This window comes from Urocitellus parryii, chromosome 1 (genome assembly GCF_045843805.1).
Source record: "Urocitellus parryii isolate mUroPar1 chromosome 1, mUroPar1.hap1, whole genome shotgun sequence".
NCBI classification, from domain to species: Eukaryota; Metazoa; Chordata; class Mammalia; order Rodentia; family Sciuridae; genus Urocitellus; species Urocitellus parryii.
In genome coordinates, this window is record NC_135531.1 from 282,600,529 (window position 1) to 282,607,894 (window position 7,366).

A 7,366-nucleotide genomic window follows, 5' to 3' on the forward strand; every position below is an offset into this window, starting at 1 on the left:
TCATGGAGCCTGAGGTGGCACTGGGGTAGTCAGAGGTCCTGGGTAAGTCAGGGATGGGTGTGACCTGGGTGGCAGGAGACCCCCCACACGGGAAGGGGTGGTAGATAGACGGCTGCTCAGGGACAGGTCCTCAGCCGCCCAGGCTCTCCCCTGCCCGTTTTACACTTCTCCTCTCGGACACAAAAGCCATCTCACGGACATGTTGTGAGAATGGTGCGGAGACTCCCACCGGCCTCGATCGGGGTTCCCCAGCGGGAGCGTCCCTGTGGCTGTCCCCCACTGCATGCGCAGATGGACAGATGGGTGGAAGGTGGCGACAGAGCCCTGTGCACACACGCACATGCACACCTAAACACGCACCGCACACTGAGAGTGAACGCCCCATTCCCCCAGTAGCTGACAGAGAGAGAGAGAGAGAGAGAGAGAGAGAGAGAGAGAAAGAGAGAGAGAGAGAGAGAGGGAGGAAGGGAAGTGCCACACGGAGGTGCCACATGGAGGTGACCGCAGAGGCCTGTTCTGATGGACTAGTAGCTGTCAGCTACTAGAACAGCCATGTTCTGGGAAGGCCATCAAAGACTGAAGTAATGACCTTGAGCAGTCCAGAGCTGGCCGTCAGTTTCACCAGTGACCCCTGAGTCTCCCTGCACGGCTGTGCTTGCCCAGCCTGGGACCGGCCCCGGTCCACACAAGCCTTGTGGGTGTCTGCTCTGAACCCGACAGCAGGAGGGGGCAGGTGGTCAGTCGCCTTGCAGGGTGCCTGGGGGCGGTGGCCAGCCGGGCGCTCTGGGCAGGACCCCACAGGAGGCTGGGTGTGTCAGTCTGGCCGTCAGGAAGGCCAAGAGGCCAATGGCCCTCTCCGGGTCCCAGCTGGAGAATCTCCTGACCACTGAGTGCGTGTGAAGCCAGCGTGAGGTCCCTCCTCAGGGTGGACACCCCCGGTCCTCCCTGCAGCCCGGGAGGCTGTCTGAGGGTCGGAACCCGAGGGCCGTCCCTGCGCCTGGGTCACTCCACTCCTCGCAGGGTGGCCCACAGGGCCCCATTCTGCATCGTGGCCTGTTACTGTCTTTATTCTTACACTGTCGAGCGGTCGGCCCTAGGGGACTGCTGGAGGACGCACCCTGGTGCCCCCGGATCGGGCCTGTGGATCTCCGAGTGCAGGTGACGGGCAGCGGCAGCGGTGGGCTTCAGGGCCTGGCTCAGTCGGCTTCCCTGGAGTCGCCTCCTCAGACCCTGCAGGACCGTCCCCCAACAGCCTGAGACAAGTCTGTCCCCGGCAGCTCTGTCTCTCCCCCGACCTGCCCAGTGGCCCTCCTCCTCTCCTTCCCCATCTCCTGGACCCTCCCACTCTGCACCGGGGTCCTCTGTGACAGCAGGGGCCACCTCCTACCTGCCCACCCCACATTCCCAGGCGCAGGGGAAAGCACTTGGCACCCACAACAAGTTCCCAGAGCGTCTGCTCCGTCTGACCTTGGTGACCTTGCTGGGAAGCCGCCCCAGCAGAAACTCCAAGTGTGGACCCCGGCCTGGCACTGAGAGGTGGAGCGCAGAGTCACGCCAGTCACAGCAGCTGGCGGCCTGTGGGCGGGCGGCTGGGAGGTGGCCGGACGCTGGGTGTATGCCATGATGTCGCCTCTCCTGGAATTCCTGAGATCACGAAGCACCAGGAAAAATGTGTCTGATCTGATATCAAAGAGGAAATGCAGCCCCAGGCCGACTGTAGGAACAGGGTCAGGAAGAGAGGCAGGTTCCCCCAGGAGCCGATGTCTGAGTCCCCGCAAGGGAGGACGCACGAGGCTGTGCCATGGTCACCTCGCACAGGCTGCCCTCACTGTGGGAAGGTAGAACCACACAGGTGAGCGGGCCCTCTGGGTGGACAGGTGTCGAGGGATAGCATGGGGACTCTGCTTCCTTGGCCCCACACCTGGCCTTGGGCCACCTTCCTAGTGGGGGACAGGTGGATGGAGGCGTGTGGCCCCAGAGCAGTCATGGGCTGAGCTCCCCGTGAGCCACTGGCCTGGCGTCACAGCTGTCCCTGCCCTTAGGCCTGGCGGTTGGAGCCTGTGTCTGGAGATAAAGGGCAGCGTCCCACTCCCTCAAGGTGGCCTTCAGGAAGGGGCTGTGCTGCCCGTCCCCCTCCTCCCTCCCTGCTCCTCTGCTGGTTCCGAGGATGCCGAGTTGGGGGTGTTTCAGCCTCAGCACGGGGGACACAGCGCGAGAAGATGATGCACTGAAAGGAAGACCTGTTTTCCTGGTTAGAAGCGCCCCACGGTTTCCCACAGCATGTGGACGGAGCGGCTCTGGGACTTGTTTGGTCAGAAACATTCAGGAATCATGGACGGACCGTGTGCCAACGCGTGTGCCTGTGTGTGCAAAGACAAAGCCGAGTGCAGAGGAAGGGGAGGGAAATACCCGAGAGGCCGACCCTCCTGCAGGCCCTCAGCTGTGGGCAGACTCCAGTGGTGCTTAGCCCGGGGGCTGGAGACGCCCCCCCAGGAGGGGGTTTCCCCGCAGGGTAGCTGACAGAGTAAAGGCACAGGTGACAGTCCGTCAGAGTGGCATGAGGTGACACTGGAGCAGAACTTGCCACGGTGGCGTGTGCTTCGGGCCCTCAGGGCTGGCTGTACCTGGAGGAGGGCCACCCCTTCTCCTTCCACCTTTTCCCTTTGCTAAAAATGAGAGTGTGAACTTTCTCAGAGTAATTCCAATGTCAGCTATCCTCTGTCAGTTTTTAAAATTTCCTTTTCTTTAGCAAAAAAAAAAAAAAATCAAAATCACTTTTCAGAAAAACATTTGAAGGAACAGGGAGTCGGGGGTTGAGCTGGGTGGGGCTGGAGGTCCCGGGACTCTGCCGTGATGCAGTGTTTGGAACTCTGTGCCTTTAGGTTTTCCTTCTTCAGAGTGGGAACTGAGATGACAGCCCCTCGGGAGTCACTGAAGGCTCTGGAGCCAGTTGTCACTGCTGTGCCATTAGTCAGCTGTGTCCACTGCCAGCTCCCGAGTCGTCGATGTCCAGGCCAGCCGCTCTCAGGAGCCAAGTGGGACCGCACAGCTGGGACCCTGCTCAGAGCCCAGTCAGCCGCTGGGCCCTCGGACTGGAGGAACGTCCTTTGCTCAGGAGGATGCAAAGCAGACCTCAGCAAGCGGACCTCGGGCCTGCCCTGAGGGCGAGGTGCCACGGAAGACGTCTCTGTGGAGCGACGGGGGTCTGGGCCTGGAGGAGCCACGGATGTGGTCAGAGCCTCATTTAGCAGATCAGCAGCAGAACAAATGCACCTGTCCCTCCAGAGAAGTGGCCTGAGGCTGCACGAGGGCTGGGCAGGCCACAGCTCTGGGCAGGAGGGAGTGTGCGAGGGCCTTGCAGGGCCTGGCCAGTGGGCAGGGGAGTGCCGGGGGGGTGGGGGGACATGCAGGACAGTGCCTTTCTGCCTCAGGAGCTCTGTTCTGCTTTATGCATTAGAAAGACAGAGCCAGGCTCCCTCGGGCCGGGCACCTTCTCTTTGGGTGAGAAGATGAGGCACAGAGAGAAGTGGGGTGGCACAGAGGCGGGGAGCCCACGGCTATGGGGGGCCTGGTTTCCATCACAGGCTTCTTGCCTCACTGGAGCTCAGGGACCCTCCAAGTCACCCTGCAGAGGTCCAGAGCTGTCCCACGAGTCCCGCAGTGTGCTCACCGAGGCCTCTGGGAGAAGGACAGTCCTGGCCCAGCCCCACCCTCCCTGGAGCGGAACCTTCCCAGTGTGAGATGAGGCCAGGAGCCCACGCCGTCCCAGCCTTCTCAGGCTGCCCGCAGCCTCTCCTGAGCCTGAGCTCATGCTGAGCACAGCTCCACCCTCGGTCTCGTCCCTAGGAGGAGGGTGCAGGGCAGGCTGCCCTGTCAGGGGGGCGATGGCCTTCAGCTGTCCCACCTGGGTCGCTCATCCCAGGGGTCAGATGGCAGAGGAGAGGGCTGGAGCTGCCCCTGCTGCCCTGCTCGGACCTGCTGGGAGGAGGTGGCCACTGAGCTGCACCTGGGCTGGGCCAGCCCAACGTGGTCACCTGGGCCGCGTGGCTTTATACCCAAACTTGAGGCTTCTCCTTGCCTGGAGTTGGCACCTCTGATGCCCTTCAACAGCTGGAAGCCTGGCTGGGCAGCTGCTCTCACTTGTGCATGTCCTGGCGGCACAAGCCACCAGCATAGGGCTGGGCAGGCAGCAGGACATGCAGAGCCAGTGGCCGGGCGGAGCAGGGGGGAGCTGAGCCTCTGAGGCCCAGGCCCTGCTGGTCTGTGATGTGTCCCTGCCCCATGGTGCACCCTCCCCTGCACTGACCCCTCAGAGGCCTCCGTTTAAACCCCGGGGACAGGGGCTCAGGCAGGCCAGCCAGTGCACTGTCCCATGACGACGTTCTGATGGCGATCTGTGGGAGGACTGAGGCCCCGGGCGCTCGTGCTGCTGGAGAAGGGCAAGCTTCCAGCAGAGGCGGCCGTGTACGCGCCAGTGAGCAATTTTCCACCGAAAATTAAAACGAGGCAGAGGCTGAGGGCTGCAGCTTCCTGCCCCCTGTGGGGCAGGTCCTGGGGCTCCGTGACCGTGCCCCATGTCGGTGCCTGATGGAGTGTGACACAGAGGGCTCGGCCCAGAACAGACCACGTGACCTGGGGCCACAGGCCACCATGGCCCCAGCCGCCATCCGTATGTGCAGGCCACAGCTGGGGTCTCAGCTGCACCTGCCCGTCACACTGACCCAAGCCCTCAGGACCTCCTCAGCCGGGTCAAATGTGTGTCTGTGAACAGGACCCACCCTCCAGTCTGCCAAGACGGACGTCTCCGTGAGCGATTTAGTGACCTCCATCTTAGCTGTCCTTCAGGCACATGTCCCGGGCGGGCACAGAGTCAAGGGAACCCCCACAGAGCGTTTGGATCTGCCCAGCCACAGCACCTAAAACCCCTGAATTCCAGGAGACATTTGCATCCCTATCAAAGCCATATGAAATGACAGCACTTGTGAGGGAGTTTCTGACCCCCTCCCTCGCTCAGCAGTGTGAGTGTCCATTTGGCCAGGCAGTGCCTGACCTGGAGGGCTCCAGGCGGTCCCGGGCCAACCCTCCCAGGAGCAGGCACTGTGGGACTCCCTCTGCAGCTGGTGGCCGTGGCCCTGGGTCCGTGATCCTGCTGACTTGGATCCCCCGTAGGGACTAGTGCTACGGTGCAATAGCCTGGCCTGGGGACAGCCAGGGACGTCAGGCACCCAGCTTGCACACGCTCACTCCTGGTGTGCATCCAGTCCTGTGTAGCTCCACACGTGTGGGCTCCTGTGCAGACAGGAACCAGAGGCCACGTGGTGCACGCACCTGTGGGCCTCCTGATGCCCTCTGCCCTGGCCACCGTCCCCACCCCGTGACTAGGGGCCCTCCTCCACCTCCGTGGCTCTGTTGCTTAGGAACCGTGCACACCACCAGCCTGCCCACTGCTGGTCATCCTCATGCCCCCGAGTCCACCCAAGTTCCCGTGACAGTGGTCTGTTCCTGTTGTGGCTGAGCAGGAGCCCACATGTGGTGGGCCGGGCTGGGCCCCTCACCTGCAGAAGGGCAGCAGTGACGGCAGCCTGGCTCTCGTTCAGAAGGAGCTGAGGGCAGGCCACCCAGGGTTGACCGACGTTCCCTGTGAGCTGTCCCTGGCATTCCTGATGGCCTGTGGCTGTGTGAGGGGACCCCTGGGCCGACGGGGATGCCCCGGGCCCCACCTCCTCAGGACCCTTGGCTGGCTGCCAGCCTGGGTTCCCGCATTTGGCCTGGAAGCCACCTCCAGCTTCAGGCCTCAATCCGTGGCCCACTCCGGAGGCCTTCTCTGTCCTCTGCAACACACCCAGGCCTCTGCTGTCACCACGCCGAGTGCCCGCCTGGTGCCCGTCAGTGGTGCTTTCTTACTCAAGGCTGGCTATCCGCCGTGGAGTGATCCCGGGGAAGAGACCCCCAGCCTCGTTCCTGCCATGGCAGAGGGGTCCGTAGGTGGAGGGACCATCGACGCCATGGATGGGAGGGCCTCTCTCTCTCCACGGAGGGACTGGGTTGGTTCAGAACAAAATGCCAGGTCGCACAGCTGGACGCTGGGGGCAGCTGTGTGCTGGGCTGGGGTCCAGGCCTGGGGCTGTTGTCCTTGGGTTTCCTGTCTCCCCGCAGGCCTAACAGGGAGTCCAGCTGCTCTGGCCAGGCCAGCCCTCCTCCAGCACCCTGCGGTCTCAAGGGCCAAGCCACCTTGGTCCCCATGCCATGGACCACCGTACGATGCTTTCTCTCCTACTTAGGGTTAGGGACAGCATGTTGGATGTGCCCATTTTAAATAAGAAGAATTATTGGAGTTTTTGGAAATAAAATTGGCTGTTTAATTCCCACTCCCAACTGTCCATCTGAACCACACTTCTCCACAGTGAAACCAGGGCTGGTGATCCAGTGTAGACCTGCCTCAGAAGAGGTTCTGTCCCCACCGTGTTCCACGCAGTGTGTCGCCACACTGTCCCCCTCCCCGCAGAACCCCGGATGCCGAGGGTGCCGTATGGCCAAGGCCACGGTGGCTCTGCTGGCCGGGCACTAAGAGAACCAAGAACTGTGGATGGCCCCAGAGAACCTTGGTCCAGTGGGCTGTGTCCATCAGTACCTACTGTCCGAGAAGTTCAGACTGAGCATCCGGGATATCGTTCACTAAAGGGGACAAAACAAACCCATCATAGAGTAAAACATCATATATGAAAAACACCTGTTTCCCCTTCAAAACTGTGAGTGAAAGTCGTGGGGTTGATGGACAGTTTCATGAGACCCCAAAGCCCAACTTACCAGGTGGCAGCTGGGTGCTCAGACCTGCTCCCCAGCCCCCCATCCAACGTGTGGGTCCCCAAGGGGCTGCAGGCAGCAGGGCGCTGGCAGGGGCAGTCCTCGACGCGGTTTGCCCATGCAGTCGGGGTCACTGCACCCCTTCAGGCTGGACCACGGGGTGCAGCTGCATATTCTGTCTCTTCTCTTCTTTCTTATGTTTCTACCTTTATTTGGGAAGAACATGTCACACACACTCTGTCCCCTTGGCGGAGTTCTAACTGCACAGCATTGATCGCATGGAGACCGTGGCACCCTGCCACCCGCGGGTGCCCAGCATGGTCCTGCTGCAGGACCGGAGCCTCACACCTCCTCCGCGACAGCCCCATCGCCTGCCCCCTGCCCTGGCAGCCCCCACTCTCCTCTGCTCCTGAGCCTGGCCCTTCCAGGGACCTGGCTGAGTGGGTCACACAGTACTGGTCTTCCTGTGACTGGGTCAGAATCCCCATGACGTCCCCACCCTGTAGCAGGAAGCTGAAGCAACAGGAGGCTAGGAAGGGTTTTGGAGATGCGTGTCCAGGTC